The 8,387-nt window shown below is 33.3% G+C and overlaps 1 long non-coding RNA gene across 1 annotated transcript; it reads right to left on the bottom strand.

The window, feature by feature from the left end:
• Positions 1 to 706: 706 nt before the first annotated feature.
• On the bottom strand, positions 707 to 1,624 carry LOC107894761 (uncharacterized). Its single transcript, XR_001683252.2, has 3 exons — positions 1,471 to 1,624; positions 1,255 to 1,373; positions 707 to 981 (listed from the first exon to the last, which is right to left on the bottom strand). It is a non-coding gene; the product is annotated as an uncharacterized lncRNA (long non-coding RNA).
• Positions 1,625 to 8,387: the final 6,763 nt, after the last annotated feature.

The raw sequence follows: 8,387 nt of genomic DNA, 5'->3' as shown, positions 1-8,387 counted from the left end.
TCCAAATATCAATAAAATTCAAGAAATTGAAATATTATTGTTTTCTTAATAATATCTGTGACATTTTTAACAACAATTATGTAGCTGCATCATATATATATATATATATATATATAAAGTTTGGACAGTATCTAGAATAAAATTAAACTATATAAAGGTTGCATACATTAGCAATGACTATATCTCATCCATTGTTGTTAAAGATAATACCATTTTTTAACTTTTTTCCGCATCAAATAAGTGTAGGATACAACTCTAGATCAAAGCTTATGCAAATCCAGTGGAATATTGCACTCCAAATCAGAAGAAAATGCCACTCGGATTTGCTCATTGCCGTATCCGGAATCGATGCTGTGGGATAAAAGGGAGCTTTGCGACTGTATCACGCGCACCCTAACCGAAGTAACGATAAAGGGATTCAAAGGGAAGGAGAGAGAGATGGAATTTGTTAGGCATCTCATAACAAAGGCTACTGTGATGGAGAGAATCAACATATGGTGCAGTAATAGGTGTTCAAGACAAGGAGCTGAGGCAGCCTACGGGTTATTGTCATTGCCAAGGTCATCCATTCATGTTTCAATTGTTCTAAAGCCAGGTTTGGCTATGGGCAATGCAAGTTTTCGGACATGGCTCCTAACCCTCAACTAGTTTCATGTTTTTCGTTCTTATTAGGATCTGCTAAGTGTGCTGTTAGACCTTAAGAGCATGTTTGAAATATATATATTGAAGAGCCCAATTTTGGCTCGGGCCCAAACTAACAAAAACCAAAAGCACAACATAAATAAAAATTCCAAGTTTTTAACAACCCATTAAACCCAAAATTTTACAAATTGACCCAAAACTAGAACAAGCCCAAAATGGCCCAAAGCTTAACATTTTCAGCAAAAGAAAAAGGGTCAGAAACCCTAGCAGCTATGCGCCGCTGCCCATGTGCGCCGTGCCAGCATGCCCACACGCCACCGCCTGGCACACCTCTGACACCTGCAAATAGCAAGAAAAGATAGACAACAGAAAGCAAAAATATTGTATTTGCTATTTTCTTTTTCGGTTATAAAAGAAAATATGAGCATAATGTAAAGGGGGGATTTTGAATAAAAAAATATTGTATTTTCACACGCACATCAGAAATCAAAAGCAAAAAAAAGGTTGATTTTAATTTCTTGTGCTCCCTTTGTTCATTTTTCATTTTTTTTTATTTTATTTTTTATTTTTTTATAAATCTATTTCAAACAAAAAGGGAGAAGAAGAACTTACCCGGAACCTTGTGGCCGTGTCATCGGGGGTCCCCTCCGTCATTGGATCCGAACCCAAAATGGGGTTGATGCCCTTTGCTTTCTTGCTTTCTCGTTTGATAGAACTCTCCCTCTTATGTTCTAAAGCAAAATGGGATTTCAAGTTGTTTTCATCTAGTTTTTTTTCTTTTTATTGGTGTATGAAAATAAAGAAAGAAAAGAAAGGGAGCTCACTTACCAGGCCTTCATAGTAATGATCTCATGCCATTTCTTTTTTTTTTCCCCACACCATCGGCTACCAAATATGGTGGTGGTCCGGCGTCATGTTTGGGTGAAAACCTAGCAGAGAGGAGCTTTGGGGTTTTGTTTAGAAAAGGGATTTGTAAGCTTAAAAAAATATAAAGGTTTCAATCAAAAATTAAAAGGCACCATTAAAAAAAAGGGGGGGGGATCTGCGAGTGGCCTGATCCACAGGCTAAATCCACGCATTCTCAATTTAAGTGGGTAATTTCGTGGCTAGTCCCTTCCATTTGTGCTGTCTTTTAATTAAACCCTATTCTGTTTCTTTCGTTTTTACCCTAAAATTTGTGCGTCATCTCAATTCGGTCCGCGCTAGAGTACTGCGTTTTGGTATTTGGGATAATTTCGTTTTTAATCCCCATTGGTTGGTGCGCATCGTATTTTGGTCCTCAGTATTGTTTTAATCATTTTATTTGTTTGTAAATCGTTCCTGCGATTTTATTTTTATTTCAGTGGAGTATTTTTTTATTTTTTATTTTTTATTTTTTATTTTTTCCTTTCTCTTGTAATTCTTTTATTTTTTAAAAAAATTTATTTATTATTCATCTTTATCTTAAGATTATTTTACTGATTTTGCATTGTTCTATTTTGTCATTTTATACTTTTGTTTATATAAATATATATATATTAAAAAGAGATTGTTTTATTTTATAATTTGTCCATTTTAAAATTCTCTTCTATATGATTCTATGTTTTAAAGATTAATATGATATTTATTTTCATACATTGATATTTATATATATATACATAATTTAATTGAATTACTTATTTAAATTCCCTTGCAAACATGTTTATATTTTTCCCTTTAAATCTATTTATGTATACCATTTGTTTCCTAATTTTAAATTATACTTTGTTTATTTCAAACACTTGCCTATATTATTATTATTTTTTGTATAATGTTTATATTAAGTTTTATGCTTTACGTATCTTATTAACTGTTGGTAAATAAATATTGTTTCAAATTATTTTGTATAATCATTGATTTTATATTATATAGTATGTCATTCGTATATTCTTTTGTATATTCTTATATGGTTGCATTTATATAATTCATTTATGTTACAACTTGCTAATATGTGCATTATTCGTTTTAAAATTTTATATGGGTACACATTATTATTTTTATGTGCATAATTTATATTATATATATATATATTTTTTAAATCTCGGTTTTAAATTGTTTTGCATAGCACTAACTTTAAATTTCCTCTTATAATACTTATTTTGAAGTTCATTTATATGTTAAACTTTATATTTTATGTATTATTTATTTTACGATCTATTGTAAATTTTTGCATGTATTATCTGTTTATATATATATATAATTTAATTACTATTAAATTGTTCGTTTTACATTGTAGATTTCAAGTTTATTTGTTTTAACATTGCTTATTACCTTTTAAAAGTTTTTCTTAAAATAGATTTTTATTTAATCATTATTTAGAAACGTTAAATAGTGTATGTGGTAAGATTATTATCATTGGGCGTGTTTTGATTTTCATGTTTGTATTTCTCAATAATTTGTATAATATGTTATTCATGTATATTTTCCATATTTGTTACTTTGTTTTGCATCTCCATGTATTGTATTATGATTGAGATTGCCAACCTATTTGCCTGAAATTATTCATTTCATTTTCTTTGCTTCAAACGAATTGAATAAATACATTTCAAGTCTGTTTTCATAATCGCTCTTTTTTTTTAAAAAACGCAGAGCGAGGTAATATTTCGTGTTTGGTAATTCGAGAAATCGTGCCCTAACGTGTTGGGTTTCGATTTTTTGTTTGACCAAATAACTAAATATTCTCTCGAGATTTCGTCCATGTTTTCTTAAATTAAACATAAGGCAATATTTCGAATTTAGGAAATTCAAGAAAATCATACCCTAACTTATTGGGTTTCGATTTTTCTTGTTTAACCTAAATAACCAAATATCCTTTTAAAATTTAAATGCATGAGTTTTGAAAACCAAAAGACAAGCTTATTCTCGAGGTTTTAAAATGTTGTGTCCTAACGTACTGGATGTGGCATTTTATTACTTTGGGACAAGAAGGTCTTTAACATCCGTTTTGATTTACGCAAGTAAATTCTTCGTAAAAATCAAAATGAGAGGATCGTATTTTTTAATTCTTTTCGAGTTTTTAAAATTTCGACATTAAGACATTAATTAATCAATTAGGTACTAATTTTGGGCATTACGAGGGTGCTAATCCTTCCTCGTGCATAACCGACTCCCGAACCTGTTTTCTCAAATTTCGTAGACCAAAATCGTTGTTTTAGTAAATCGAAATATTTTATTAAAATAACCAAATTTCTAGGTGATTCGATCACACCTAAAAAAATTGGTGGCGACTCCCATGTTCGTTTTCATTTCAAAATATAAAGTCAACCCATTTTTTTCAAAAAATGGTTTCGACATATATATATGTTTTATTTCATCAAATATGTTGCTTCTAGAGAAGATTAAAAGTGACTTCAATTTTTCTTTTAGGTATTTTTATGTACTTTTTAAATGTTGAGGTTAGTAATTGTCCTTCTTAACAATGTTGTCTTAAGGGTTTAAACTTGTGTTTCCTTTTGAGAATGTAATGTGCTTTACTATATAGTCAACTTGTAATAGCCCGATTTTAGGCCTAGTCGAAACAGTGGTTTCGGAACCACTAACCCGAGGCTGGAGAAATTATTTTTAATATTATTTTATGTGTTGTAGCATGATTATATGAGTGCATGAAAATTTTGGTGAAATAATTTTAGCGATTGCATGCTTAATTGCGAAAAAGGACTAAATCGCATAAAATGTGAAAGTTTTGTTCTACTAGCTAAAGGTGTCAAATAGTTATGGAACATTAAATTAGAAATCTTTATTGAGTAAATAGACCACAAATTTGTTAATGGCTGAACATAGAGACAAATAAATTGTAGAGTATCAAAGTTAGGTGAATTTTGGTGACTAAATTGACTAGATTTATAATATAATAAAAAGAAAAAGATATCACCTTTCATCTTCCTCCTCTCCACTGAAAATGTCAGAAAAAATAAGGGTTTTGGAGCTTCAAAATTTCAGACACTCTTTACCCTTACAAGTAAGTGATTTTGATGGTCTTTCTTAATAATTTTTATGTTTTTGGAACCCTTGTAGCTTAATCTAGCTAATGAGGGAACTATTTTGCAAAATGGTTGAAAGTATAGGGTTTTTCCATGAGAGTGTTCATGTTTTTTTCTGAATTTTCATGGAAGAAAATGAATCATGGTTGTTAAATAAACAACTTTTGTGAAAGGGGTTTTCATGAAAACACCTAAGAGGACCATTTTGTAAAGTTTATAAAATAGGTTGCAAATGTGTGAAATAATTGAAATTGTGAGATGCTATAGGCTTAAAGTAGTTTCAGCTAGGTTTGGCTAATGTGGAAATTTGATGAAAATCATTTTACGAGCCTAAGGGCAAAATCGTATTTTTTTTAAAAGTCTAAAGGCAAAACGATCATTTTTTCAAAATATGAATTATGAAATGCATTGATTAATATGATGATTAAATTAGTGAAATTTTATCATTTTAGATCAAGAAATACAAAATCCGAACCTAGACTGGGGGAAGGTCAAGCTAGTAAACTAAATCCAACTAGTCATCCACTTTTTGTATACCGAGCTAAGTTATACGTAAGTAAGACAACTTTATCGTTATCATGTGTTGAATGGTTAATTTTGCGTAATATGGTTGAAAATGCTTATAAATAATGCATGATGAAATTTAATATAGAAAAGCCCCGATTGAACCTAGGAATAGATTGGATATCCATGCCATGACATTTGGGTGATATGTGTCCTGGTGTAAGACCATGTCTGGGACATGGCATCGCCACGATATAAAAGCCAGTATAAGACCATGTTTGGAACATGGCATCGACAATGTTATGAGAGCCAGTGTAAGACCATGTCCGGGACATGGCATCGGCGCTGTTAGGTGTGCTAGTGTAAGACCATGTCTGGGACATGACAATGGCCACATTATGAGAGCCAATGTAAAACTATGTCTGGGACATGGCATCAGCATTGAAATGAGAGCTAGTGTAAGATCATGTCTGGGACATGGCATCAGCCTCGACATGTGAGCCAATGTAAGACCATGTCTGGAACATGGCATCGGTAATTTACCCTCTTGTGTACAGCTTGTCGGATATCGTTTAGTATTTCAAATGGTTTCACAGGTTATTCTAAAGCTTATGATAGAGATATGGAATGAAATAATCATGTTGTAAGTGGTACAGGTTCTTATTCGAAACTCATGATATATGAGTCTAGTTATGTTGACTTATACTTCTGATATATAAGTATGTAGTGATATCTACCTTTGTTCACTCAAGAATGTTGTGTTGATTTATAATATGCTATGTGTTTAATAATGCATGGCTAATGTTGTTACTTATTTACACGCAACTTACTAAGTGTTATGCTTACTCCCTCTCTTTTCCATTTTCGTGTAGTTCCGCCAAGTTAGCACCGGGAATCAAGGGACATTGAAGGCATCGATCACACTATCACTTGAAGCTTTTGGTATAGCTAGTTTAAATGTTTTAAGTGTGGCATGTATAAGGACTTGATCTTTTTTTAGTGTCATGTTAATTTAGCCACAAGTGTTGGCTCATATGGATGTGATACTCATTTTGTATAGGCCATTAATGTTGGCTAATATAGATTATTATTAAATGCATTTGATGGAATTTCTAATGGTTGTGGTTGTCTTGGTTATGTGTGTTTATGCTTGATTTGCCTATGTTTGATGTTGTGTAGGTTAGTGCAAGTAAGGGTGGCAAAAAGGCTTGGTAGATAGCCTTGTTTTGTCCACACAAGCGTGTGTCTAGACTGTGTGTGACACACGGCTTTCCCCATAGGCGTGTAGTAAGGCCGTGTGTCCCCTACACCTAAAGTTGGCAAAACAGAATGCCCAGTAGCAACCACACGAGCAGAGACACTGTCGTGTGTCTCAACCGTGTGGAGGACGTGACCTAGTACACTGGCGTGTACCATGGCCGTGTGCTCTTAAAGGGTTGCTGACGTCAAAAATAGAATGTCAAGGTTTTCGTACACGGGTTGAGACATGGGCGTGTCATGGCCGTGTGGGGGACATGGGTCATGGACACGGGTGCGTGCCAAGCCATATGAATACCCCTGTAGGTTCGAATCAAGAAATAAATTCGCATGGGCTAGGGACACGGGCATGTACCAATATGTTCAGGCCGTGTGAGCCACACAGGCCTTTAACATGGCCATGTTAAGTAAACACAAGGGCGTGTCGCCTTTCCACACGGGCGTGTGCCCTTGTTTGCTTGAAAATTTACAATGTTTTTTAATGTGTTTAGTTTATTCTCGAACCATTTCTAAAGCATATTTTGGGCCTCATAGGTCTATAATAGGGTCGTTAAGGGGAAGTTTGAAAGTTTTAAAATCGAGGGAAATTTTATGACCCGAAAATGTTTGTATGTATGAGTTCAAGTCCAGTAACACCTCATATCTGTTTCGGCGTCAAACTCGGGTAAGGAGTGTTACACAACTCTTTTTATATCAATCACCCTCTATTTGTAACAGCCTAATTTTGGGCCTAGTCAGAATAATGGTTTTGGAACCACTATTTTGGGCTCGGATAAGTTATTTTTAATGTTATTTTATGTGTTATAGCATGATTATATAGGTGCATAAAAAAATGGTGAATTAATTTTAACGTTTGTGAACTTAATTACGAAAAAGGACTAAATTGCATAAAGGGAAAAAGCTATGTTTTACTATCAAATGTGTTAAATAGCTAGAGAACCATAATTGGAGGTTTTTAAAGTTCAAATAGACCCTTAAATATAGGTTGGCCGGCCATAGAGACAAAGATAAGACAATTTTCAAAGTTAGGTGGAATTTGGTGGCTTATTTGACTAAAAAGAAAATAAAATAAAGAGGGAATGATATCATCTTGTTCTCATTCCTTTCTCCACCAAAAATACCAGCAAAGAGGGGCTTTTTGAAGCTTTAAAATTTCAGCTAGGTTATCCTCTTGCAAGAAAGTGATTTTGATGACTTTTCTTGATGATTTTTACATTTTTGGGACCCTTAAAGCTTAATCTAGCTAATGGAAGGACTATTTTGTGAAATGGTTGATAGTCTAAGGATTTTCCATGAAAGGATTTATGTTTTTTGCTGAATTTTTATGGAAGAAAATGAGTCTTGGTTGTGTAATAAACAACTTTTGTGAAAGGATTTTCATGGAAAACACCTAAAATGGCCATTTTGTAAAAGTTATAAAAGTAGGTTGTAATTGTGTGAAATAGTGGAAATTTAGGGTTGTCATAAGAGTAATAATTAGTCGGTTAAGCTTGGCTAATAAGGAAATTCGATAAAAATCAATTTCCGGGCCTAAGGGTAAAATGGCCATGTAGTAATTGCACGTTGTAAACACAACGTGATAATGATTGAACATGAGTGCTTGATGGATAAGTTGGTAACCATAGTATAATGATAAAAGTGGTCATCAAAATGACAAGTCTTATTAATGTGAAATAAGGAATCTAGACTTGGTATTGCATGAGTAGATGCATTACTTGTAAGAAGACATGTTAATGTTAAGGATATGTCTATATAAAAGTGTTTAATCACTAAAATGATGCCATGATTTGCGACTTTGTTGTGCATAAGGTTGTAAGAGATTATGGGTAACATGAAGGCTTGGAAAATAGCCTAAGAGTTGGCCATATGGGCTGAGACACGACCTTGCGTCTCAACCATGTGAGGGATACGGCCTGGAGACATGGGCGTGTGGCCCGGCCATGTGGTTCGATGTGCATGCTGACGTCATAAACAAAGAGTTACACG

The sequence above is a fragment of the Gossypium hirsutum genome, chromosome A13 (assembly GCF_007990345.1).
Source record: "Gossypium hirsutum isolate 1008001.06 chromosome A13, Gossypium_hirsutum_v2.1, whole genome shotgun sequence".
Taxonomy (NCBI): domain Eukaryota; kingdom Viridiplantae; phylum Streptophyta; class Magnoliopsida; order Malvales; family Malvaceae; genus Gossypium; species Gossypium hirsutum.
This window is presented reverse-complemented; position numbering and strand designations above follow the sequence as displayed.